At 44.8% G+C, this 26,281-nt stretch overlaps 1 long non-coding RNA gene across 1 annotated transcript; it reads left to right on the forward strand.

Annotated features, from left to right (window-relative positions):
• Positions 1 to 1,660: 1,660 nt before the first annotated feature.
• Positions 1,661 to 4,038, forward strand: LOC136483208 (uncharacterized). Its single transcript, XR_010765351.1, has 3 exons — positions 1,661 to 1,774; positions 1,980 to 2,111; positions 3,961 to 4,038. It is a non-coding gene; the product is annotated as an uncharacterized lncRNA (long non-coding RNA).
• The last annotated feature ends 22,243 nt before the right edge of the window (positions 4,039 to 26,281 follow it).

Raw genomic sequence — 26,281 nt, forward strand, 5'->3', positions numbered from 1 at the left:
CACTTAATGTGTCATTTAGAAGAGGATTGGTTAATGAAAATCGGATCTCTTGGTTTGACTTAGTGTTAAAAATTGTTCTAGTTCACCTCACAAATGGAAAAGATTTTTCTAGTGGAACCACAGAAAGAATGGCAGGTTCACGGTCTGATCCTTGTATAGAACTCTAATCCGGCAAGGAGTTATTCCCGTTAAAGGTCCAATTTGGAAATTACATATACAGCTAAAAATTAAGATTTTCCTGTGGTACTTACTTAAGGGTGTCACTCTCACCAAAGATAACTTGGCAAAAAGGAATTGGCAAGGAAATGTCAAGTGTTGTCTCTGTTCTATTGAAACTATCCAACACTTGTTCTTTGATTGTCACTTTGCGAGCTTTGTTTGGAATACTGTGCATATCACTTTTGGAATTCAACCTCCTACTAACATTGCTAATTTGTGTGGTTCTTGTCTATTGGGATTAAATCTTAAGCTCAGAAACCAAATCTTGCTAGGAGCCGCTGCACTTTATTGGGCGATATGGTTGAATAGAAACGATATGGTATTTAACAAGGCTAAGCCTAATACTTGTGTACAAGCAATTTTCAGGGCAACGTACTAGATCAGACAGTGGTCCATGCTACATAAGGAGGACGCACACTGTTCAAGATGAGTTCTAGAAGCTGGAAACTGTGATTATCGCAGGGCGATGTACTGGATCATACAGTGGTCCATGCTGCATAAGAAGGACGGCCACTGTTCAAGATGAGTTCCAGGAGCTGGAAACTGTGATTATCACCGTCTTTGCGAAGTTTGGGTGGAGCTTCAGGAATCGTACTGAAGCCTAGTTGTTTTCGTTGTTAGCCCTGCTCCTAGTTGAGTTGAACTGTGTGTTGCTTTTTTTTATCTCTCTTAGACGTGCGTGTGTGTGCTTTATGGCCTTGGTTTGTATCTTTGACAACCAGCTGTGTAACATACTCAGACACTAGAGGCTAGAACTCTGTTCCGTTATTAAAACAGGTGGTGGAGTGGAGGAAGGAGCGGCCGATGATATGCATCTTCGGAATTGGACCGGCAGTTTCATTTCTGCCCACTTTTTCTAGGCTCTTGTTCGAGCGCACAGGCTCCCATCCGCCGCGGCAGCAAGCAGCACTACAGCCCAGCATCGGTTGGTGTTTGCTATCCTCACGGATTTGGCAAGAACCCTGCTGGACACACCGCTGCCGGAAGACATCAAGCAGCTAGCTGCAGAAGAGAGTTAGGAGTACTTTGGCTACTGCAAAGTCTCTGACTACCTGATGCGCCAGGCCCTTACCCAGCATCCATCCCATCGCGCCTTTTAAGGTCCCTTAACTTTGCTTTCATCCATGTCATTTTACCTGTTTATTCGATTTCATACATGGTCTTTGCTTGAGCATTTCTTTACCTTTCCTTTATATCCTGATTGATGAGGTGAAAAGCAGTGTCCTCCTCTGTTCCTTTGCTTGTGGTCTGCGTCATCGCATCATAACATGGCATGCATGCCGAGCTTTCTCATCAAAAGATAATGGAGCATCATTCCTTACTTGTCCATGCATCCAGCCGTATGAAAAGAAAAGCATCCATAATATGGTTGTGTATATATAGTTCCTGTACAAGCAGGGTGGTCCTTGTTTTTGTTGCAGCACCTCGTACCTCACACACTCACGCCTGTTGGTTCTTGCAACCTCTCAAAGCCATCGCATTCACATCTGACATTATAATATCGACAGTCTCCTCAACTGAAAGGGCGCAATAATGCTGTCTCGCCAGAAACCAGGTACAGTTTCATAAAACCTTGTTAAATTATCATATCATACAGTATTGTATAGCTAGTGTTGTTGGTACCTGGATTATTAGATTATTAGTGATAACACATCGGCATGAACCCCATTGAGAATGACCGATGCAACGGGAGAATTTGATTTCCTATGCTAACTCCGATCCATTGCGTTGACTGAATTTTTGTTTTATTTTCTTTGCAGATTAGGCCCACCCGTGTGCCTCAAGGATCTTTGATTTCCAGAATTCATGGGAGCTTTGTGGCTTGCTGTTTGTGGCCTGTTTAGCTACGGATTTAGGGTTTGGCTTTCTGTTTTTATATTTAATTTTACCAGGTATGAATAGCTCACAACTTCATAATGTGCTGAACAATTAAATAGACCCACGGCTTCTATGAATGCAAATTTATATTCTATATGAATTCTGAACTATGTTCAACACAATTATAATTTAGCATCCTTGATATTCTCATTGGTATGTGTAAATCTTTAAATTTGTTTGTGTCCTGTTTTCCTTTAAATTTTGTCAGATCATTAGCTGAGAACCTTTTAAAAACATGGTTAGCTATGTGCAGTCACAAAGGGCAGAAACAATTGCACAATCTTTTCTTTTAAAAATCAATGGCTAAAAAAATCAGGAATTATTATGGTCGTTGGTATCCATGCTTCTCATTGGGAATTATTAGTGGTTCCTTTTGAGCACTGCAGCAAATCTCTTTCTAAGAAATGTATTCATGATTCCAAAACAATGGGAATTATTATTGTCGTTGCTATCCATGCTTCCATGTACTCCCTCGCCCCCAAAAAGTGCACATCTTGGTTTCTAAGAAGTCAATAGATTTCAAATTTTGCCAAATCTATATAAAAGTACTAACATTTATGATAGAAAATAAATATCGCTAGATTTGTCATGTAATATGTTTCATAGTTCACCTATTTAGAAACATAAATGTTGATACTATTGTTTATAAACTTAATCATAATTATAATTGACTTCTCGGAAAACAATATATGTCGTCTTTTTAGGATGGACGGAGTATATAAATATATGGTCTGCATAGTGGCATGCATGATCTTTGTATACTTAAAACAATACTTATTATACAAACATTTTCTTACCTTTTCTCTACAGTAGTGATAAACTTTAGTTACTAATTACTTTATATTCTTTTTCATCCACATTTTTAGTTTTCCGCCTTATTTCCCTCTCATCTCCTTAGATAGCTTCAACTATGGAGGTCTGATATATGTTAAGTTCAAAACATAGCTTCAAAAAATGATAAATCTTATGGAGTTGTTAGGCACAACAGCCTATTTTTAAAAATCTTTTCTGCCTCTAAAACCTAACCCTTGTGGTTCAGAAAAAATGGGACGGCCCCTTTTGTGGGTCTAGTTGGTGCTTCAAAATTTACTTTTTTCTAGAGCACAATTTTGCTGCTTCGGTAGCTTTTTTTCTAACTCTAGAACCAAACATATCAGACAGTAAACATAGAGAAACAAAATGTCGTACACGGTTCCAAACCGTGTGATATAAGTGTTATCTCAAACATTCTTTTAGTTATCGGAATAATTGACATCTCGAACTTGCAAATGTTTTCATGACAAAAAAATATTCCATAGATGAGATTACCGTTTCTTTTACTAGTGTTATTGCTCCCTCTATTCACAGAAGAGTGAGTGACTCTGCACGTTTTCCTAAGTTAACACTTTTATACTTTTGTTTCATATATATTACTTGGTGTGTTGTGTTTTTGATATTTGAAATTATAGCAATATTGGATTAGCTTTAAAATATAGATTTGTAAAATGTATATTTGCTATGTTTTAATTAAACTTTATTTGAAAAAGTAGTAACCAAAATTATGTTTTGAAGGCCATGTCAATATCTAAATCATCACTTATTTGTGACTCAAAAAGGGAGTAGAAATTAACAAAAGCAGTTCCAAACCATACCACAGCTAGGGGAAAATTTCTCTGTCCAACATATAATATAGCACTAGTTATTTATTTAAATACTTTATACAAAAGCAAGTAATAAAAAATATTATCATAGCTAGGGGAGTATATATAAATAATGTTCTTTCCAATAGTATTTTTTAATATCTATACATCTGTATATATAATATAAATATTATTTGATTTTGTTGTTCATTCGTTGGGAGAAACAAATAATGGTTTGTTTCAGGTGGGACTATATATAGGCATCGACACCCGAGCAGACGACGGGACTAGCTAGAAGTATATATAAATGGAAAATGTCTTTCAGTCGGTCGACGAGCTCATCAATGACCGTCTATATCGGTGGTGCGTGATCACACTCTTGTTTGTTGTTCTCTTGGCTGCATTTGTTTTCTCAACCATGGCTGATGAATCAATGATGATATGACATTCGGGCGGATTGCTTTGCTGCTCAAAACATCACCTAGCTACCTTATTAGTAAACACCTAACATGTCTAGAAACAAAACATGCATGAAGATATCATACGTTATTGCGAACATGCATGTCGTCAAAACTACATTTTCGATTTTTGGCTCTTTATACACGAGGTTACTTTCAGTCTTAGTCCATTTCGAACTGATTGCACTGGTGGAAAAATGAAAATAAAGCTGAAATAATGCCATCGTGCCTCTGTCTCCGGCTTCTAGCAGTAGATTTTTTTTTTCAAAATTTACGAACTATAAACCAAATTGCGATGAAGCTAGGCTTCTTCTATCGTGGCTGCTTCACTGAAATAGATAAAGACCTTGTGTGCATTAGCAGTGCCTAAACACAAATGTCATAGCAATCCAGAAACGGAAACATCAACTAACCCACAAGGGCAGCAGAAGGAACCACAGTGACGTCACGTGAATCCACGCCATGGCTCCTTTCTAGTTGTGGGATCTAAGCCACCGTACTGTGGCTCCTTTCTAGTTGTGGGATCTGCACCCCATGGTAGAGCCTCAAATGTTATCGCCTTCTTTTTTTAATTTTTGGAAAATAACCATGGGAGCTACAATTGTTATTATAATCAAAAGGAGTAAAATTTTAGGCTGGCCATTTTACAACAAAAATATAAGACCCCAACATGTCGAGAAACGAAGGCAACAACAAACCACAACACACGGCGAAAGTTGGAACAAAGAACTCAATTAAACACTTCCGAATATGGCTGTAAGATGTATTTATCTTTTTTTAGGCACACAGAAAGTCAAAAATGCCTATTTAGTAATAGAAGATGTCATTTATTCATTCCCTTGCATATTGCCACATTACTGAACAAAATGCCACTCCATTACCCTGGTTCCGGAATACATGTCAATTTATAGGATTTTCAACATAATGTTTCTACTTAAAATGTATTTTTTAGAAAAATACTTATGTTATAGACATAAAAGTAACATGTAGAAAACATTTTAGATACTGCTGCCATAATATCGTAACTTCTTTCTGTTTAATGTATATGCTACAAGAACTACTACACATCCTACACATCCAAGCTTGAAACCTAGCATATAAATGATAGTAGAGGGGATTTCAACACATCCTACACAAGCTAGTTGCCAATCTCAGCAGTAAACAGATTTTCATGTTTCATCCTTTGTTAATTATGTTCACAAGTTATAAAACAAGCTTATCTCATAACATGTATCAAGTGATTAAAGAGAGCCTAAGCTTCAAGCACATATCATGTACGCACAGAACATACCAAAGAGAGCATAGTTTTATTTCAATAGCTATAATCATGAAGCTCAAATATGCTCTATCATACATGATGTTATGCAATGCAATTATGATACAAAAGCCAAAACAAAGCTAAACTACAAGATAGCCAAAACTATGATACAACATCTACAAACTTCCCTCCTCTAAAAAGGAAAACAAACACCCAGTTCCCCTTGCAAGCGGGAAAAGGCAGCTTGGTCAATTGGTTTGGTTATGATATCTGCCAGCTGGTTTTGGGTGTCAATATGGCACAGGTCTATGTCTCCTTTCACATAATGGTCGTGCAAGAAGTGAAAGCGCACATCTATGTGTGTTTTGAGTGGAGAACATGATTTTTGCTACATTTATGGCACTCGTTCTATCACAAAGCAAGGGCACTCGAGAGAACTGTAAGCCAAAATCTCTCAAGGTAGCGATCATCCAAAGCAGCTGGGGAGCAACATCAAGTGACATCGACATATTCAGCTTCTGTGGTGGATTGGGCAACACAGGATTGCTTGCGAGAGGACCAGGACACAAGTGAAGAACCAAGAAACTGACAAGTCCCCAGATGTGGACTTTCTCTCTAAGCGACAACCAACAAAATCAACATTAGAATAGCCGCAGAGAGAAAGCAATGAAGAAGTAGAATACCAAAGCCCGAATTCAGGAATGAAATGGAGGTACCTCATGATCCAGCCTCTTGACGGCTTGGCGGTGAGACGTACGCGAAGCCTGAAAGCACGCACACAGACACACTGCAAACTGGATGTATGGTCGCGTCGTCATGAAGTACAGCAACGACCCGATCATGCTATGGTACTCCTTCTAGTGCACGACCTCTCCTTGTTTATTAGCGTCTAGGGCCATCTTGGTTGACATGGGCATCGAAAGAGGCTTGGCCTCGCCCATATCAAACTTCTTCAACACGTCCTTGGTGTACTTCCCTTGGTGCAGGAACGTCCCTTCGCGGGTTTACTAGATTTGCAACCCAAGGAAGAAGGTCAACTCTCCCATCATGCTCATCTCAAACTCCCTGCTCATAAGATTTGCAAACTTGGCAACAAGTGCATGAGAAGAGCCACCAAAAATGATATCATCCACGTATATCTGAACAATGAGAGTGTTAGTGCCTTGCTTGAGGAGAAAAAGAGTTTTGTCAACTGAACCCATTTTGAAACCCTTTTCAAGGAAGAAAGATTTCAAACGTGCATACCAGGCTCTTGGAGCTTGTTTCAAACCATACAAAGCTTTTTAGAGTTTAAACACATGGTTTGGAAACTTAGGATTTTCAAAGCCAGGGGTTGCCTAACATAAATCTCTTCCTCTATGTACCCATTTAAGAAAGCACTTTTGACATCGATTTGAAAAAGCTTAAAACCCTTCGAGTCTGCAATGGCTAGAAAGATCCTAATGGCTTCGAAATGAGCAATACAGGAAAAGATTTCCTCATAGTCTATACCCTCCTAGCAAAAACCTTGGGCTACCAACCTAGCCTTGTTTCTAACTACCACCTCATCCTCACTCTATTTGTTTTTGAACACTCACTGGGTTCCTATGGGATGGCAGTGTTGTGGAGGTGGTACAAAAACCCAAACCTAGTTTCGCTCAAAGTTTTCTAACTCCTCATGCATGACATTAACCCAATCGGGATCATATAAAGCATGTCCAACATCTCGGGGCTCGAAAGAAGCAACAAATGCAGAATAAGCAAAGTGTGAGATTTGATAAGACATGGACCGCGTGACTCGCTGGTCAATGTCACCAAACATTAGTTGAGGTGGGTGGCGACGCTGAATATGCCACGGTGCTTCCCTTGTCAAAGTCACCTCCCTCTCAGCAGCAGCTGGTGCTTCCTTAGGTGCAACCGGTGCAGGCTGAGGAAGCTGCTTTAACGGTCCCATGGTAATGGAAGTAGAAGAATCCAAACCATGAGCTAAAGTATTCATCGTAGGCTCGAGAGGGGTAGTCGGTCGAGTCTTCTCGGGATCACCCCAATCGGCATCTTCCTGCTCCTCTTCCATAAAGATGCTTTCACCAAGCTCCTGCTCACCTGCACACTCAAAGATAGAAGTCGAACAAGGCATTGTTTCATCGAATGTGACCTCGTAGGTCTCCACAATGCGATTAGTCTCAAGATTAAGTACTCAGTAAGCTCTAGAATGAGAAGCATAACCCAAGACGATCCTATTGGAAGACCTAGACTCTAATTTGTCCAAAATACCTTCTTTCTAGATGAAGCACTTGCACTTGGTCGACCAAACCGCTACTCAATAAGATATTTTCTTCATAAATGCCCGAAGAAAGATGCGATTGGAAACATGGCCCGCGGTGTTGATCGCTTTAGCCTAATATCTTCTTGGAGTCCTATGCTCGTCGAGCATTGTCCTAGCCATTTCAACTAAAGTCCGTTTTTTCCTCAACAACACTATTTTGCTGAGAAACATAGGGCGAAGAAAACTAGTGTTCAAGACCCAAGGAAGCATAAAAGGTTTCAAACTGAGAGTTTTTGAACTCGGTGCCATTGTCGCTGCTTATAGCTCTTATGGCATTCTTTGGCATCTCAATTTGCAACCTAAGAATCAAGTCTTGAACCAAAGAAAACGCATCATCCTTAGACTCCATAAAGATCACCCAAGAACACCTCGAAAAGTCATCACCAACCACAAGCACGTACCACTTCGCCCCACCGAGCGTACCCTAGCCGGCCCAACAGTATCCATATGAAATAGCTCACAGGGTCGCATTGTCATCACTTGGTTTACCGGGGCAGGGGGGAGGGGTGAAAAGCATCCACCATCCTACCGATGACACGGGTAATCCTTGGATTGGACCAAGTGAGCTCAACCTAGCTAGTAAGTCAAAGCTCAAGTGCCTAGTCTCCTATGCCACTTTGACAATCCAGAGGAGGATCCGACCACCAAACATCGAGAAGAGCCAAACATTGAGAAACGTCAGCTCAAAAGACACGGCCAAATGGGGAAATCCGTCAAACAAGATCCCCTGAGAATTAAGAACACAAGACAGACCGTCCTTAAGGAGTTGCAAAACCAAAAGCAAATTAATATGCAAATTAGAGACCAAAGGTCCCATTGACCCGAATGGTACCACGGGACACCACCTTACCTTTGTTGTTATCCCTGAATATGATGTACTCCTTGTGTTGCACAAGGTCCTGGCTGGATAACCATTTGGAGATTCCAGTCATGTGGCGCGAACAGCCAGAATTAATGAGCCACGAGTTCTCCAAGCCTCCGTCCTGCTCAATAGAAAGGCAGAGGGTGAGAAAATGGCACGACACTGAGTTTAGTGAAATGAGAAGGATACCAATGTTGAGTCATTTGCCCTGGAAAAGTGTAGGAAAAACACCAAGCATACCATGTCCCGTTTGAGGAAAGCGATCACCACGTGGGGGAAAACATGGTCTGCTAGAGTTGTGAGACTAAAAGCCACCGCCATGGGATCCATGGTCATATTGACCACGACCTAAACCCCACTGGGCATGACCACCATGTGGTCTCGCAGCATGAGGCCTAGCACCTTAAGACATTGCACCTCTTGATCGAGCACTACGCCTCTAAATAGGCAATACATGTACGCCATGGGGAGGCGGTACATGTTCCGGTTGTTCAACTGGTACTCTCGCCGCTCCTCTCTCTTCCTCCTAAAGCAGGACTCCTCAAGGTGACCATCCCTATGGCAGTACTCACAGTGATCCCTCACTTCTCTCTTGGGTGGTGGTTGGTTCACTCTCTTGTGGGTATTTTTTGAGGAAACCACTCTCTTGTGGGTATGGTTCACTCTTGGTGGCTTTTGGGCTTCAGGAAGGGGATCCTCAGAGATGTTTGGCAGGGTGTCAAGTGGGTTCTTGAGATGTTAGGTTTTTGAACCCATACTTGCTTTTGAGTTGGAGGTTTTAGAGGTTCTTCAAAAACACCATCTTTGGTGGTAGGCAATTTGGGCTCACATGGAGTGATTTTGATCTATTTGGGAGTAGTGGTAGGTTTCTCACATGGTTTCAAGCCACTGTGCTCACCAACCTTGCCATAGAGATTTTCACCCTTCCCACCTAAAGCAAAGCCTACACTCGGTCCACCAGTTCCTCGCCTAAACTGGCTAACCATCATGCCCAACTTTGGCTCACTGCAAGACACCGAGCTCAAGATGGTCCGAAGGTATGTGTTTTCTTCCTCGGTTCTCATCTTGTCATTTCTATAGGACTCAAGCTCCAACTCCAAAGCCTCACACAGTAAACACTTAGCACCACCAGTGCTATAAACTGGCCTTCTCAAGCAAAGAAATCTTAGCAGTCTTCTCTTCCATCTCAGATTGCAAGTCCGAGCAGGACTTGCACACACCCAACAAGATAGGCCTAGCCTTCACCTCCTCAAGCTTGTCTAACAGAGTGGCATACTTGGTTTGTAACGTAGCAAGATTAGACATGTAAAATGCACAAGCATCGCACACAAACACGTCAGACACCACCACAGAGGACTTATCAAACTCAAGCTCCTTAAGCGCAATTTTTAGCTTGCCCTTATACTCCTTCCTATCAAGAGCAGCATGCTTAAGCAACTAGTCTTGACTAAGTAGAGCAGCTTTCAAAGTATTGAACTCAGCGGCGAGCTCATCGGTAGAAACTAATACATGAGAAGTGTCATCATCGCCGAGAGCCTCATCCTTGCCGCTGCCCGCCTCGTCACCAAGTGCCATGGTGCAGAAGCCTTCATGGGTGGAGTTAGCAAAGAAGTAGAGCCCGTTCAGCTTCACCTTGACCTTCATCTTAGACTCATCATCGCTCGAAGAAGAAGAAGCATGCTCGCCACCCGAGTTGATGTTGAGGGAAGTAAGGAAGTCACGCTCCTAGGCCTTGGCCTTATTGTGGTACTTGGGCTTGATTGTCTCCTTGTCGATTCCTCCATAGACTTGTGCCTGCTGAAGGTGTACTCATGCTTGTCCTTGCACTTGCTAGCATCGTGCTTGCCAAAGGAGTGCTTGTTCTCCTTGGGGCAGTTGGTGACGAAGTGGTTGGGGTCACCACAACCAAAGTAGCCTTCCTTTGGACCACTGTGCTGGTAGTTCATGCAGTTGTTGTGAAACCGCAAGAACTAGCTGATGATAAATGCCAACTTGTCATCTCCAAGCGCCTCCATTTGCTCCTCTTTGATAGAAACCAAAGAAGACAAATTGAAAGAAGCTTGTGAAGGGTTAGCCAAAGAACCACCAGTACTTGAAGTACCTGAGACCAAAGCTATGGTTGGTGCAGAGGATTCTCAAGCTTGGCTCGAGTCTGGTGGTTGATCTTGGTGGACTTGAGCTTACTAAATAGCTCATCCACAGTGAGGGTACCGTAGTTGGGTGAATCAATACTAGTGGAGACCTTCACATCCCAAACCCTCCAATCTAGGGCGTGTAGTAACATGAGAGCCCTCTAATGATCATCATAGGGTAGTTGTGGCTTATTTGCCCGCATCTTGTTCATAATTGACTGGAAGCGAGTGAACAATGAATCGACAGACTCTCTAGCCATCTGAACAAAGTTCTCATACTTACGTCGGTACGTCTCAGAGAGTCTGGTCTTGACCTAGGAAGTCCCCTCATGATATTGTTCAAGGGTCTGCCAGATCTCTTGAGCCGTAGCGATGTTATCAACTCGATCGAACTCAAAAAGCGAAAGGCAAGAGAAAATTGCATTATGCGCCTTGCTATTTGCATTGTGCTAGTCAATCTATTCCTGACCGATACGAGCAACAAGAATAACGTAGTCTGGATCCTCACAAATCTCCCAAACCCGCGAGCTGATGCTCTAGAGATACATAGACATGCGTATCTTCCAATACAGATAGTTTGTTCCATCGAATAATGGTGGCTTGCCGAAACCATGCTTCATGTCACCTTCGTGGACCAAGAACCGATTAAGTTGGAATGATTTTTAACTAGCTCCGATACCAATTAAAGGACCAAAAACGACAACCAAAGGGGGTGAATGGGAGCCGTAAATTTTCTCGTGAAACTTTAGGCCGCTGTCCCAAAATCACCGCCAATCACATGAAGCAACCACCATGATGCCCTCGACCAAAATGAGTGGGTGGATGTTCCCTAGGAACACAGCGGGACACCACAAGCCCAATCGAGAAGCACTTGCGGAGCCAATGGACTAAAAGTAGGATACTCAACTCCTATGGAGAAGAGGAGAGTTCCCGAATCTAAAATATCCAAGGCAACTGGTGACAAGAATACTTCCATAATTTCCTTGGATCAGTGGGAAGCCAACGCAAATGACTAAACTCAAAACGGATCACCACCGCACAAGAAACAGAATGAACAACGCTAAAACTAGTCACACCGGACTTGTCCGGGAGTTGCACCGGACATGTTTGGTATCACCGCAAAGGACTAGCAAAGATCTCAAAAACTTAGTTCATACCGGACATGTCCGGTGTGCATACAGGACATGTCCAGTTTGAACAGCACAGCGTGACTTCCGGAGCAAAATCAAAATCCCTATCAAACGGTGTCCAAAACTTATGAAATTTTAACCAAAGCCTCTAGACACCTTAGGGAAGGCTCTCACCAGATTTCAGCTCCAAACTCAAGAGTTTGCACACTGGACATGTCTGGTATTGGCACCGGACATGTCTATTATGAGCGAGCTGATTTCAAGAAAAATCGATTAAAGACCAAAACTCAACCAAATCAACTCGGATTGATTTGAGATTTTGCAAGATGTTCCTGGGAGTGTAGAGAAGATGTCTTCAGAACATCAACATCCAAATCCAACCAAAACTCAAACTATCTCAAATTCCATCAAGAAAGTTGGGGTTTTCTCAAAATTCCTCAAAAGAGTTGATTTTCGTGCTTGAGTTAAATCTGCCCAAACCAATTTGTGGGAATGATTCTCAGATTTCCTTGCACGTTTTGATCCAATCCAAAAGACACCAAAAGCTCAGAATCAAAGAAACCACCAAAATCAAGAGAAGGGGGATACCGGGAGAGGAAGAACCCCAAAACCAAATCAAAATGAAAATGAAATAGACTTAGCTCTTGAAGCCACGAGGACAAGAGGAGGTTAGGGCCTCCATTCCCACTTAGATCATGAGCTACAAGGTTCGCAGATGAAGGATTAAGTAGTTCTAAATCATCAGTGGATCTCAACTGTAGTCTAGAGAGAAACCTAACAGAGAGACTTAAAACAATAGGAGAGATGGCCGGTTGGGGGCAGCCTCTACCTTATTTGTAGAGCTATTACACATTCCCAACAATGCCCTTAGATATTTTTCTAAACCAGACACACCCTTCATGAGTTAGCTTTGCCTCGACGCAAGCCTCACGATGACACCATGTGCCACCTTAGATTCCCACTGGAACCACACTCAGGTTTTGAGGCACAAACCAAAAAACTGTCCACTCAGTGGTTTTGAGGCCCAAACCACCAAACCGTCCGCGAGTAACCATCGTCCTCAACCGCTCGGCCGCCAAGTCCTCCAAAGCCTTTGCTTGACTTGCACGACCTCCGTCTTTGGTCAACTCCTCCATGTACACTTGCGCTTGTCGATGTCCCCAAGTGTCATCCATAGCAGCTGGTGACTTGACCTCCATGGTCCCTCGGTCCATGCCCAACATCCTTTCCTAGTCCATCGGCACGGACCCACCTGACCTTCACCTTCGCCATCGACCACCGCCTCTGAGCTCCACACTTGCGCAGCACAAGCTAAGAGACATGTTGCACAACACAACTCAGGCTATGGTTAGTTCAAACGACTCAACCCATAGTGCCAACATGTTGACAATCACTCATCACACTTAGAACCACAAGGTCACATATCAACCTTGTGTTCTCAAAACATATATATGCTTTTTGGTTATTTATACATCCTTAGATGAAATGGTGTTTTAGTTTTTTAATAATTACAAAAGTGGTAACATATACAATTTAAGGGGTAGTAGATTATCAATCATAATAGCAAGTGGTTAATTAAATGCAATGTTAGGTTTAGTTTGGATTCATGTTTGTTAATGGTATATGTGGATAATTTAAATTTAGATTCGTATGGTACTTTATGCTATTTTACACAGTCACATAGATGTGTAATTATTTAGCAAGTAGAATAGATCCATTTTCTATTCAAAAATTGTGATTAGAGTCTACCGAATTGATTGCCAGATATTTTGGTTTTTGTGAGAATTTCTAGGATTATCAGCTTTTTTGTAGCATGTCTCGCTAGGAGTAATGTGGATGCTCCATTGGGGACCTCTAGTTAGAATTTTTAGGATTCCATTTTTCTTTTCTAGTACAATATTCATTCAGATGGAACTTAAGCTTGAGTTATATAAGCTCTTGTTTGCATAGGTTTATGTGATGTAATTAATCTATGCTTTAGCGTTCATCATTTAGTCTAGCTGTTGCAATTTTTTACACATATGTTATGTTGGGGGCGTGCCCTGCCTATGGGCACCCTAAGTGGCGTTATCGCCATCCCAGGTTGGCTCGAGCGCACTCAGCATCCATCTATGATGAGAAGGATGCGTCGAGCCCCATTCTAGCCCCGGTGAAGTAAGGGCAGCGCTTGCCGTCCCGTCCTCAGACACCCCTTTTCGCTATGGTGAAAAGGTGGACTCTGTGATCGAGAGCAGGTCAGGCCTGGCTCTTTCCCTTTTGCCCTAGAGATAGGACTCGCTGATGACCCTAGTTATTCGCTCAGGCGAATGGCCGTTAAAAGTTTGGCTGCTTGTGGAACAACGCTTGCCGTCCCATCCTCAGACACCCCTTTTTGCTATTGCAAAAAGGTGGGCTCAGCAGCCAAGACCAGGTCGGGCCTAGCTCTTTCCGTTTTGCCCTAGCGATAGGCTTGCTAACGACCCCGGCTATTCACTCTGGCGAATAGCTATTGATAGTCTGGTTGCTTGTTTCTACAGGTTTCGCTATTCGATAAGCCAGCCATCCTCACATGGCCGACAACGTCTGATCGTACGAGAACCATCTGGTCAGTCAAGTAAGTGACACAAGGTGAGGCTGGTTGGGTCTTCTTGGGCTAGTGCTACCTGAGGCGGGCAAGGGCTCCTTATGGCAAACAAACCCCATGGCGGCGGGGAATATCCCACGGACATGTAGTAGTTGTAGGGTCATTTTGGTCCCAAGAAAGCCTACGAGCCTGTATAAATAGCCCCCTTGTGGGGAATGTAAAAGGAGGATCAAGTTCGATGAAACCGTCCATCTTGTTCCGATCAAGTCTCACTTTGCCCATTTCTCGTGCTTGATTTCGCTTGAGCGGCAACCGGTGTTCGAAGGTCTTGGCCAAGAACAACAGGGGTGCCCACTGTGGTTGTTACTCAAGCTTACATTCCACTTAAGAAGACAAAGATAATGATGGATAAAGCAGGACCATCCATGGCTGCAGCTGCTGCGATGGCAGCGGAAGCAGCCGTGCAAAAGGATGCAGCAACTGCTATGGAACCACCCGTGCCGCAGCCATAGATGGATAATACCGCAGCGCCCGAAGGACGAGAGGAAACATCAGAGGGCGACGTCCAAGAACTCGAGATCGACCAAAATGGTGATGAGGTCGAAGAAGACAAAGACGGCGATATCACCGAGCATGCAAGAAATCTAAAGACGCTGAATCAGTACCAGCAAGATATCCTCAGACTCTAGAACAAGAAGGAGCAGCTACTCAGGTAGGTCACTACCCGTGACAGAACCTAACAGATGTAGAGGGCAATCAGGAAATCCAAAGGAATAGATTGGTGAGAGAAATTCAAGGACTGCAGGGAACAGGAGGAGGAGGTGCCATTCGCGCTGGCGGAAACATTGTAATACCAGGTGATAACCATTCGGAAGAAGACAAAAGTGCATATGAACCAACCTCACCTTTATTGAAAGAACTTCAGCTGTATCCGTGGTCGGCCGACTACAAGCCTCGTATTCTAATTTTCGACGGAAAGACAAACCCAAGGAGGTTTCTTGCGAGTTATGAAACCGCAATAACTTCAACCGAGGGAGATGCCCAAATCCTGGCCAAGTCAGTCATCATGGTGGTTGAAGACATCGCACATGACTGGTATACCTCGTTTAAGCCCTTATCCATTAGGTCCTGGGGCCAAGTTAGAGCAGAGCTAGTGTCCACCTTCCAAGGATATCACCTGGGAATGAAAACAATGAGAGACTTGCTAAATTGTATTCAACGAGACGACAAATCTCTATCTGAGTTTTTGGAAAGATTCATTCAGACCAAAGCTCAGGTGCCAAATGCGCCAGAGGAGATGGTCATAGCAGCAGCCGTGGAAGGGTTGGCCATAGGGCAGTGTGCAACTCACTTCGCCAGGAATTACCCTACCTCCGTAAGGGAGCTGTTCGAGGTAATGAGACAATACGCGAGATCAGATGATGACTTGAAGAAACAAAAGGTGGCATGAATTCATGGACACAAACAGGAAAAGCTCCTAGACCACTGCCAACCCCTAACCAGAGAAACGCGAGGCCATTTCGCGTGATAAACAATTTGCAAGAGCAGTCAGAGCAGAGCCCAGCAGAGCAAGGTTTTCAAGGGCCACCGCCAAATCAACAATCTAGAAGTTTTGATCAGTCCTCGCATGAGGGCCAGGGAGGTCGAGGTCCCCATGGTGGACGTGAAGGAAGAGGAAGGGGAAGAGCCTAGAGGATACCCTATTGCACCGTTTGTGGCGAAAATGCTGGTCACTTCACAAGAGACTGCAAATACAACAAAATGGCCAAAGATCTTAAGGAGAAGGACGAAATCGCCCGAAGCAGCGAAACGTCTAATCACGTTTTCCACAACACTGGTCGCGAAATGGCAGGCAACCAAGGCTACGACAACCAGTATATGTCAGAGAACAACAACTCTTTTCACTACCCAAGCTTTTCTCACGGATACGGCCAGCATCCGTACGCCTAGCAGTAGTCACCATTTCCAGTATACCAGCATTTCTCCCAACACCCAGGGCAATCGGCCGTTGCATCGTTGCCAGTCCAGCAACAGCACCAACAGTCAAGCCAGGCCCAACCCGCAAAGCTAAAAAACACGCAGGAACACCAGGTCATAAACAACATCTTGCCATCACAGGGCCACATTTTTGCAATCACTGGTGGATCAAACCAAGAGCACGAGAACAAGAGAGCCAGAAGTGATTTCGAAAGAAGAGTGGACACTGCACAACAGGCCAGCTTGGTCCATGGTGCCGATCATCTTTGATGAAAATGATTTTTAGGTGTGGGATTTTCCACACACAGACGCTTTCGTAGCAATGGCAAACATAGCTGGGTTCACTGTACATAACATGCTCATCAACAATGGAAGCTCAGCCGACATCCTCTTCATCAAGCCTTTCGAATAGATGAGCCTTGATAGGTGAACGCAGGAACCGGCTGAAAACTCATTATTTGGTTTCGGTGGGAAAAAGATAGACGCGTTGGGAAAAAAGTCAATACTTGTCTCTTTCGCAGAAGGCGAAAAGGTCCGCACAAAAACGATAACTTTCGACATAGTCAACATGGATTACCCCTACACCACCATTTTCGGCAGAGGAGTTTTGAACAAGTTCAAAATAGCGACAAAGCAAAGCTATTCGTGCATGAAGAAGCCATCCCCTTTTGCCATAATTGCAATACACGGAGACCAAACCGCATCCAGACAAATAAAGGGCAAGCGAATACCAGGGTACAACCTCGTAAACAAAGTCACCAAGAAGCCACTTACCAAAGAGCCGGACAGCGAAAAGGCAACAGAAGCAAGGGCGCAACCTACAGAAGATACTATGAAAACCCCACTATCAAACCTAGTGCCAGAAAAAAGGTGACCACATAGGATCAGATCTCACCAAAGACAAAAAGATGGTTTGGTACCCTTCCTCCATGAAAACCAGGATGTATTCGCTTGGTCAGCAAGGGACTTGAAAGGCGTTAGCTGAAATCTCACTCAACATAACCTAAATGTAGAAAAAGTGGCGAGGCCAAGGAAACAGAAGCTAAGGAAAATTTCCGCAAAAAGGGCAGAAGCAGCGAAGCCGAAGTGCAAAGACTGCTTTATGCCAGGGTTATCAACCAGTACAATACCCTGAGTGGTTAGCCAATGTCATAATGGTTATAAAGAAAAAAGGGAAGTGGTGAATGTGCGTAGACTTCACTAACCTGAACAAATGCTGCCCAAAAGACCCATATCCGCTACCAAGAATTGACAAGTTAGTCGACGTTGCCGCTGGATGCGAGGTGATGAGCTTGCTAGATTGTTTTTCCAGGTATCATCAAATCTGGTAAAACCTAGACGACGAAGAGAAAACAAGCTTCATCACTCCAGGACAGACTTATTGTTACAGGCGTATGCCTGAGGGGCCGCGAAACATAGGCCCTTTTTGAGAATGATAAACGGAGTGTTCGACAAGCAAAAAGGAAAGAATTTAGTAGCATATGTCGATGACATCGTGGTCAAGAGCGATAAGGACACCCATATTCAAGATCTCCAAGAAACATTCAAAAACCTATGAAAGAGTGGCCTCAAGTTGAACCCCAACAAGTGTATCTTTGGCATCAAAAGAGGAAAATTGCTTGGTTGTTTAGTGTCAGCAAGAGGCATAGAGGCAAATCCCGAAAAGATAGTAGCGATAGTAAACATGAGGCCACCCGCAAGCCGAAAACAAGTTCAGATGCTCACCAGTAGATTGGCAGCCCTCAACAGGTTCATTTCGAGGTCAGACAAGAGGGGCTTGCCGTTTTTTAGAACTTTGTAAAGCTCCGACCATTTCGAGTGGGGCCTAGAGCAGCAACAAGCTTTCGAAGACATAAAACGTATTTAACCAAGTTAACAACATTATCCAAGCCTTCACCATCAGCAACCCTGTTACTATATCTAGCAGCATCACCTACAACTATCAGCGTAGTGTTGGTCGAGCAGAAAGAACACGAGAACAAGATGAAGCAGTTTCTGGTATACTTCATGTCGGAGGCTTTATCAGGAGCAAAACTCAACTACTCCAAATTGGAGAAAATCGCATATACTCTAATCATGGCATCAAGAAAACTAAAGCATTATTTCCAAGCTCATCGCATCAAAGTCTTGTCAGCGCAACCATTGGAGGCGCTATTCTGCAATAGCGAAGCTATCAGAAGAATTGGAAAGTGGGCCACAGAGTTAAACGAGTTCATAGTGAATTTCGAACATAGATCTGTCATCAAATCACAAGTTCTCATAGATTTCATCGTAGATTGGTCCCCAATAGCCTACGACACCACAGCACAATTCGAAGAGCCAGTTTGGACGGTACATTGCGATAGAGCATGGGGCATGAATGGTGCAGGAATAGCAGCAGTCTTAACGCCACCGAAAGGTCCGAAGCTACGATATGTAACAAGGTTGGAGTTCCTCACAACCAACAACATAGCCGAATACGAGGCTGTACTATTGGGGTTGCGAGAACTCAGAGCGTTAGGGGCCAAGAGATGCATAGTCAAATCAGACTCACAGATAATAGTAGGCCATGTCGAGAAGAAATTCACCGCTAAAGAGCCTGAATTGATCAAATACGTAGCAGCAGTAAGAAGAATGGAAAAACATTTCGCCGGTTTCACACTTCACCACATCCCGAGAAGCGAGAACGCTGAAGCCAACGAATTGGCAAAAGCAGCCGCGCAAAAGGCCCCGATGCCTACAGACGTTTTCTATCTGGAGCTAACAGTCAAAGCAATACGAGAAGAAGAGGAGCGACCTAGTGCTGCGCATGTTATCGAAAGCAAAGATTGGTGATCACCCATTTTCGCCTACCTAAACAGGACCTATGAACCACAAAACAAGCATGAAACAGACATAATGAACTCTAGGACATGACAATACTCCATCATAGCAGGGGAACTATACAAGAGCGGAATAGTCGCACCAATGCTGAAGTGCATAAGCAGAGAACAAGGGATCGAATTGTTAGTTGAAATGCACAACAAAATGTGCGGAGCTCACAGAGGACCTCATGAAATTGCCCATAGAGGGATGAGGCAAGGGTTTTACTGGACGACAACATCAGAAGATGCAAAGGAGCTGGTTCGTAGTTGTACAAATTGTCAGATGTTCGACAAAAAGCAGAGAGCCCCAAGCAACCTGACCAAATCAATCATCCCAACATGGCCCTTGCAGAGATGGGGGATCGATATAGTCGGGCCGTGCCGACAGCACCTAGCAACTTGCGTTTCGCCATAGTAGCTTTAGAGTATTTTACCAAATGAATCGAGGCCAAGGCGCTGGCGAAGATCACTTCGGGCACCATGATCAATTTCGTTTGGCAGTGAATTATCTGCCATTTCGGAGTCCCGTCCTACATCATAGTTGACAATGGAAAACAATTCGACTACACGGAGTTTAGAATTTTCTACGGTGAATTTTGGATCAAACTAGCATTCGCATCCGTGAATCATCTAGAGAGCAACGGAGCAGTCGAAAGGGCAAACTGTCTCATCTTTAGTGCAGTGTCGAAAGCATTGTTCGAGATGTCAAAAGGAAAATGGGCACAAGAATTAATCACATTAGTTTGGCGTCACAACATCTCGCGCACCAGGACTACTGGGTTCACCCCATTTCGTCTCCACTACGGCGAAGAAACCATCACGCCAGAAGAGCTCAAGTTAGGGTCCTTTCACACAGAAATTGCAACAACCACTCCAATACAGCGATATGTGGAGCTCGAAGCAGCAAAAAATGCCAGGTTGCAAGCAGCGTCAAACCTAGACAGTTACCATCAAGAAACGAAGACCTAGAGAGACAAGAAAATACTACGAAAGAACATCAACCCTGGTGACATGGTGCTGATCCAGCATCCCAATAGGCAAGGCAAACTCTAGTCATAGTGGTACGGGCCTTTCGTAGTGGCGAACATGGTCAGGCCTGGAGTCTACAGGCTGCTCAATGAAGGAGCCGAAACAACTCACACGTGGAACACAGACAATCTGCGGCGCTTCTACCCATAACACTTTCGCCATTTGAGGATTGTAATTTTTTCTTTTTTTAGTGATGCAAACACTAAACAAGGATTCACGCTCTTTTTCCTCACAAGGGGAGCCTTTGTGAAAAGGCGTGAAGTTTTTTAATAAGGCGATCTGATGTACCCCTTCTAAAATTAAATCAAGTTTTCACCACACAAGATATTAAAACAAGATGTCAAAACAAAACCTGGGCTTGGTAGGATATGAATATCGATGATGCGCAGCCCCGAAACGGGTTGCGCCATTCCGTGCTCATGCGAAATGTCATGACCGGAAACTCTGCAACCCTAAGCAAGCCTGTAGGCTACAACAACCTTTCGCTTCACCAAAAAGGAGTGAGCGAAAGGAGAGGGCCAATAATCCTAAACAACGCAGCGTCACACCAAAAAGGAGTGTGGATGGGAGCGAAAGGACGAATAGGCTCTAAAACAATCCTCGCCACCGAAAAGGAGTGGCGGTAGACAGGAAAGGCTCAAGAGCAGCCAAATTACGTAGACCACAAACTCGACTCCCAAGCGGGCCCCAACAACTCAATGTATGAAAGAGGACTGAAGCATTAACCCGGCAGAAGCTTAATAAAGCAGCCTACCGCACCAACCAAAATTTAAGACCCCGCCGCCTAACCAGCACTATATAAGCAACCAGGGGTTGCCCCATCGAGCTATCAGCCAATAGGCAAAATAGAAAGTGTAGGCGCTCCAACCTAAGAACAAGAGAGTCAGGCAGCTGAGAGGAAAGCCCTTGCGCAATTTGCGCAATGGCGACGCCCCTCAGCCAGGCGAGAGCACCAGATAGCAATGTATTCGCCACATCCAAAATAGAGAGAGTGCGGAATAAGAAGATAAAAATGCGCACAGAGAGAAGTTGTAAAGTCTAAGGAGCCAACAGCCAAAGAATAGGAAGCACTAGGATTTCGCAGCAGACCAGGGCAGTGGATCGGGCCATAGACTAGAAATGCCTAGGCACACAAGACACCGATGGGGGGATACCACAAGAAAACTCGTAGCATTCCCCCATCGAGCGAAGCCGCGGCCAAAACACCCACAATATTGACTACTTTTCAGGGGGCAGCGGCACTAAGAGCAAATGCATTAAAAACACTTTAGCTTCTTAGAATCGCCATCTTCCGCCATCTCTAGAGGCCGTCGACGGGGCGGGCTAGTGCCACTCAGGGCAAATTAGCTAATTCGCCCTGTTGTTTGCAACTTTCCAGCCCTAAATGGTGAGAGTAGACATTCAGCCGATGGCTTTCAATGGGGCAGGCCCATACCACTCTGGGCAACTTAGCTAATTCGCCGCATTGCTTCCAACTTTCCAGCGTTATGCCGAAAGTAGACATTCAGACGAAGGAGGAGGCAAGGCAAACAAGTGCAACCAAGAAAGCACATGAGAACATCAGTAAGCGATGTAATCTTGGCAAAGGAAGCCTGGTTCAAACTAACACATAGGGACTGGCAAATTAGTCTGTTCGAGCGCATAGCTTTTTCATTCCATCCCCTCGCCTTAAAAAGTTGGAGGGACGGTGTTTTTCATTTCGCCTATGCGAAATGGTGAGGGGCTAGCAAAGGAGCCACTCGTGCGTCATCGCTCTGTGCTATCCCCTCACCTTAAAAAGTTGGGGGAACTACGTTTTTCATTTCACCTATGCGATATGCCGAGGGGCTAGCAAAGGAGCCGCTCATGCGTCACAGCTACGTTCTATCACCTCACCTTAAAAAGTTGGGGGATGGCATTTTTCATTTTGCCTATGCGATATGCTGAGGGGCTAGCAAAGGAGCCTCTCATGCATCATCGCTCTGTGCTATTCCCTCACCTTAAAAAGTTGGGGGTTGGCGTTTTTCATTTTGCCTATGTGATATGCCAGGGGCTAGCAAAGGAGCCACTCGTGCGTCATCGCTCCATTCTATCCCCTCACCATAAAAAGTTGGGGGCGGCGTTTTTCATTTCGCCTATACGATATGCCGAGGGGCTGGCAAAGAAGCCGCTCGTGCGTCATCGCTCTGAGCTATCCCCTCGCCCTAAAGGTTGGGGGGATGGTGTTTCTCTTTTCGCCTAAGTGATATGCCAAGGGGCTAGCAGAGGAACCACCTCAAGTATTCGTCTTAGTGCATCCGCTCACCCTAAAGGTTGGGGGGACGGCATTTCTCTTTTCGCCTAAGCCATATGTCGAGGGGCTAGCAGAGGAGCCACCTCGAGTATTCGTCTTAGTGCATCCCCTCGCCCCAAAGGTTGGGGGGACGGCGTTTCTCTTTTTGCCTAAGCAATATGCCGAGGGGGCTAGCAGAGGATCCACCTCGAGTATTCATCTTAGTGTATCCCCTCACCCTAAAGGTTGGGGGATGACATTTCTCTTTTTGTGTATTTTTTGCCCGAACAGGTTACGGGGAATGGCGCCATCCCGCCTAAACATTAGGATGAGAGGATGGCAGAGAAGATGCGTCGGACGCTCACGCTTCAGCATTCCTTTCACCTAACTAGATCGGAGAATGCCCCACCCCCTATCGCCCAAGCAAAAGGACGGAGCAACATCAACTCCACAGGGTCGTAATAAAAAACACAAGAAAGTAATGAAATACTCTAAAAACAACCAATCGGTGAAAAGCACGCATATGGCAAAACAAACACACTATATAAATAATCAACTATACACAACAGCTCGCTGAGCGAGAATGCAAGTATTGTACATCACCTTCACACAAAACTACACTTCGTCCCATCTAGGACGAAGATAAAAACTATATCGGCGGTTCTCCAAATCTATAGTCGACTCTTCAGCCGGCTCCTCCTTGGGATCTTTCAGGTTGGAGGCCGAGGATTGCCCATGATCACGCTCAGACTGTCCATGGCGAGTTTTTCAATCTTCCAAAATAGACACGTCAAACTCCAAATAGAAAAATCTACAAAGAAATTCCTCCTCCCTAAGAAATCGACGAAATCGAGACCTTAAGAACCCGGTCATACTAGATCCAGGAAATTTCTCGCAGTGGCGAAACCACGAAGCCCTCCAACATGAAAGCCATTGCAATCAATCATAAGCGGCATTCGAATGGGCTGCGCAGGCTCCATGTCTCGAACCTGCACACTGAAACCATAAAAGTTTAAACTATGCCTTACAACGGCATCCGAATAAACACAAGGTCCTAAAGGATTACAAGTGCCAATTCCAAGTTATCTATGCTATCTTGAGCAGCATTGTCTCCAGACGCACCCATGTTGTTGTCGCCTAGAACCTCAGTAGCCAGGGTCGATGGGGCCTCGGTATCACCAAAACCGCTTCCGGCCATACCCTCGCGAGCATTCCGCTCAACAATGTACTTCTTTACTTTTCTCGTAGATCACCGTGCACTCCTCGATGGACTACACAACACATGCCCAAAACTCGTAAAAACCTATCTAGGCAACATATCGCAGAAACAAAGGCAAAGCGAAAGCAAAATGATTTCGAATTAGAAGTAAACCTTGCCGCGGCTCATGGCAGCCCTAAGGAGTGCAAGATCGCGGCCTCTAGGACGCCAAAACCCTTCGAATAACCTTTGTCCTGCCTCATGAATGCGACTAGGTGTGTTCCAGTAAGTCTGCAGATCCTTGATCTTGAATTTATAAAGATGATCGCACCCGCACTCCTCCAAGGCCTGAGCGAAGGCACGAAGCGAAACGAAAGAGGCGTACTCCCGCCCCGTGGTCATGTAGTCGCTCACGGTGGCCAACTGATTCGCCATCCACTCCATGAAATCAACAATAGGAGCATCACGGGGAGCTTTTGACTCTTTGCCCACGCTCTCGATGAGATCCTTGTACATGTTCCCCGCTCTCTGGGTGCCAGCGACAAGCTTGCTCCGCTATTCGAGTTTCCTCTTCTGGTACCCATCGAAGTCCTAGCGCATCTTTTCAACTTGCTCCTCCGTAGTCTTGCGGGCGGATGCATTCTTTTTGGCCAACTCCTTGGCCACCTCTAGCTCCTTCTCGAGAGCCTAGATCCTTTCGTCCTTAGCTGTCAGCTCTTTGTCTAGGCCCTGGCAGAAAGCTTGGCCTTGGTGCTAGAGCCCTTGGGCCAGAAGCACGGCGTGCGAGAATCAAACGCGTCACAACAAGCTGCCACCAGGCAAAAATACAAAGACAAAAGTCGAACATCCATCCACTTACGCTAGTAGCATGAAAGTTTACTACCTCTATAAGAGATGAGTTAGAAACCTTCAGAAGGTCCCTCTCCACCCCGAGAGGTGAGAATGAGCCAGCACACGCATCGGCAAAGCTGGCCATGCTCGGAGTCGGCAGCAGACCAACGATGCGATAATCCACGTTGGCGATGACACAAGAATTCGACGCGGCCCCTAATGAACGAGCAATCCGGTAAGCATCCTCCTTCACGAAATTCATTTCTCCAAAAGTGCTCGACCCTAAATACACCCACATATCGCCATAATCCTCAGGCCAGGAATTCAGTCGCAGCTCCCCATGATCGAATAATTGCCCGCAGACCAAATCTTCGCTTAAGCAAATATACTTCGCATAAAATGTAGACTTACCCTGCAGCTGAGAGCCCGAAATGTCAGGAGATGTCACGGGAGTAGTGACCAGGAGAACAGAAGTTACCTCTTCGGCAGAGGTCAGTCTTGCCTTTTTTGTGCCGACGTCCTTCGGGGGGTCACTGGACTTGCGAGAATTCTTCTTAGATTTCTTCCCAAGGACATCACCAACGGACATGGTGTCCACAAGACCAAAGGTGTCGTAAACATCAACAACTTTAGCCTTGCCGACCATTCCGTCAAAGCTTGAGGAGGCCTGAAACATCAGCAGCAACAATGCATTAGCGAACAGATAAAATAAGAGCGAACTAGGAAACAAAATGCCGAACCAAAAATAACAACAACAAAAATACAGTACTACCATTTTGGCCCAAATCGGCGGGTCTGTTCGATCATGACCTTTTTGCTATTCCCCACCTTGCCATCAATTTCTCTCCCAATCCGCACATCGGCAGGCTCCGTGGGACCGTGTCCTCGGCTGCTAAGCTTTCGCTTTTGGGATTTCATCGCAACATAATTCGTCCCACGTCCAGCTATCACCTTCCGCGCCCTGCCTCTTCGCCCTCAGGCCCCACAACCATGGCCACGAGGGACGACATCATCGGCCGAGAGACTGGTCGAGGGGCAATCAACATAACAAAGGCTCATCACTTCAAAGACGTGGTTTAATCGCCTCTTCCCAGCCAAGGACTAGCACCAGCCCTTGTGCTCCCTATCGCCATAAAATCCAATGATTTCCTTGGCCTTGTTCTCTATCAGGTTCACAAAACTAAAATTGGTGGTAAACGCATCTGATGGTGCGATGACGAGACACGGAAAGACATATCCATCCCTTCGCTCTATATCAGAAAAACAGGTCTCGTAGCTCAACGGTGGGCTGTCGCAGGCTATCCATTCTTCAACCAAATCCTAACTAATCTACCAGTGTGATGTCAAGGTAAAGGCATCTGCGGCTTTGGTATCATGTGGACCATCCGCTAGAACTTTGGCCAAGCGAAAACCTTCCATCGATGTCATTTCTGAGACAAGTATGTGCGCCTTCGACTGGCCATTTATCATCGCCTCGGCCATATCTTCATTAGAGCACACGTGGTGATAAAACCAATAATCGGTCTAGCATGGCCACTTATTCCGGTAAGCCGGCACAATTTGCAGGGTGCCCTTCGTCTTCTTCGGAATAAAATTATACGAGCCATAATGGGCCACCATCTCGACCTTGGTCCACTTGTCCTTCACTACCTTCTTGTGAAGATGGGTTTCATAGTAGTGTGCGAAGGTATTCACACTTAGAGCACACCCTGACATTTGGTGTCAGGT

The sequence above is a fragment of the Miscanthus floridulus genome, chromosome 9 (assembly GCF_019320115.1).
Source record: "Miscanthus floridulus cultivar M001 chromosome 9, ASM1932011v1, whole genome shotgun sequence".
NCBI lineage: Eukaryota > Viridiplantae > Streptophyta > Magnoliopsida > Poales > Poaceae > Miscanthus > Miscanthus floridulus.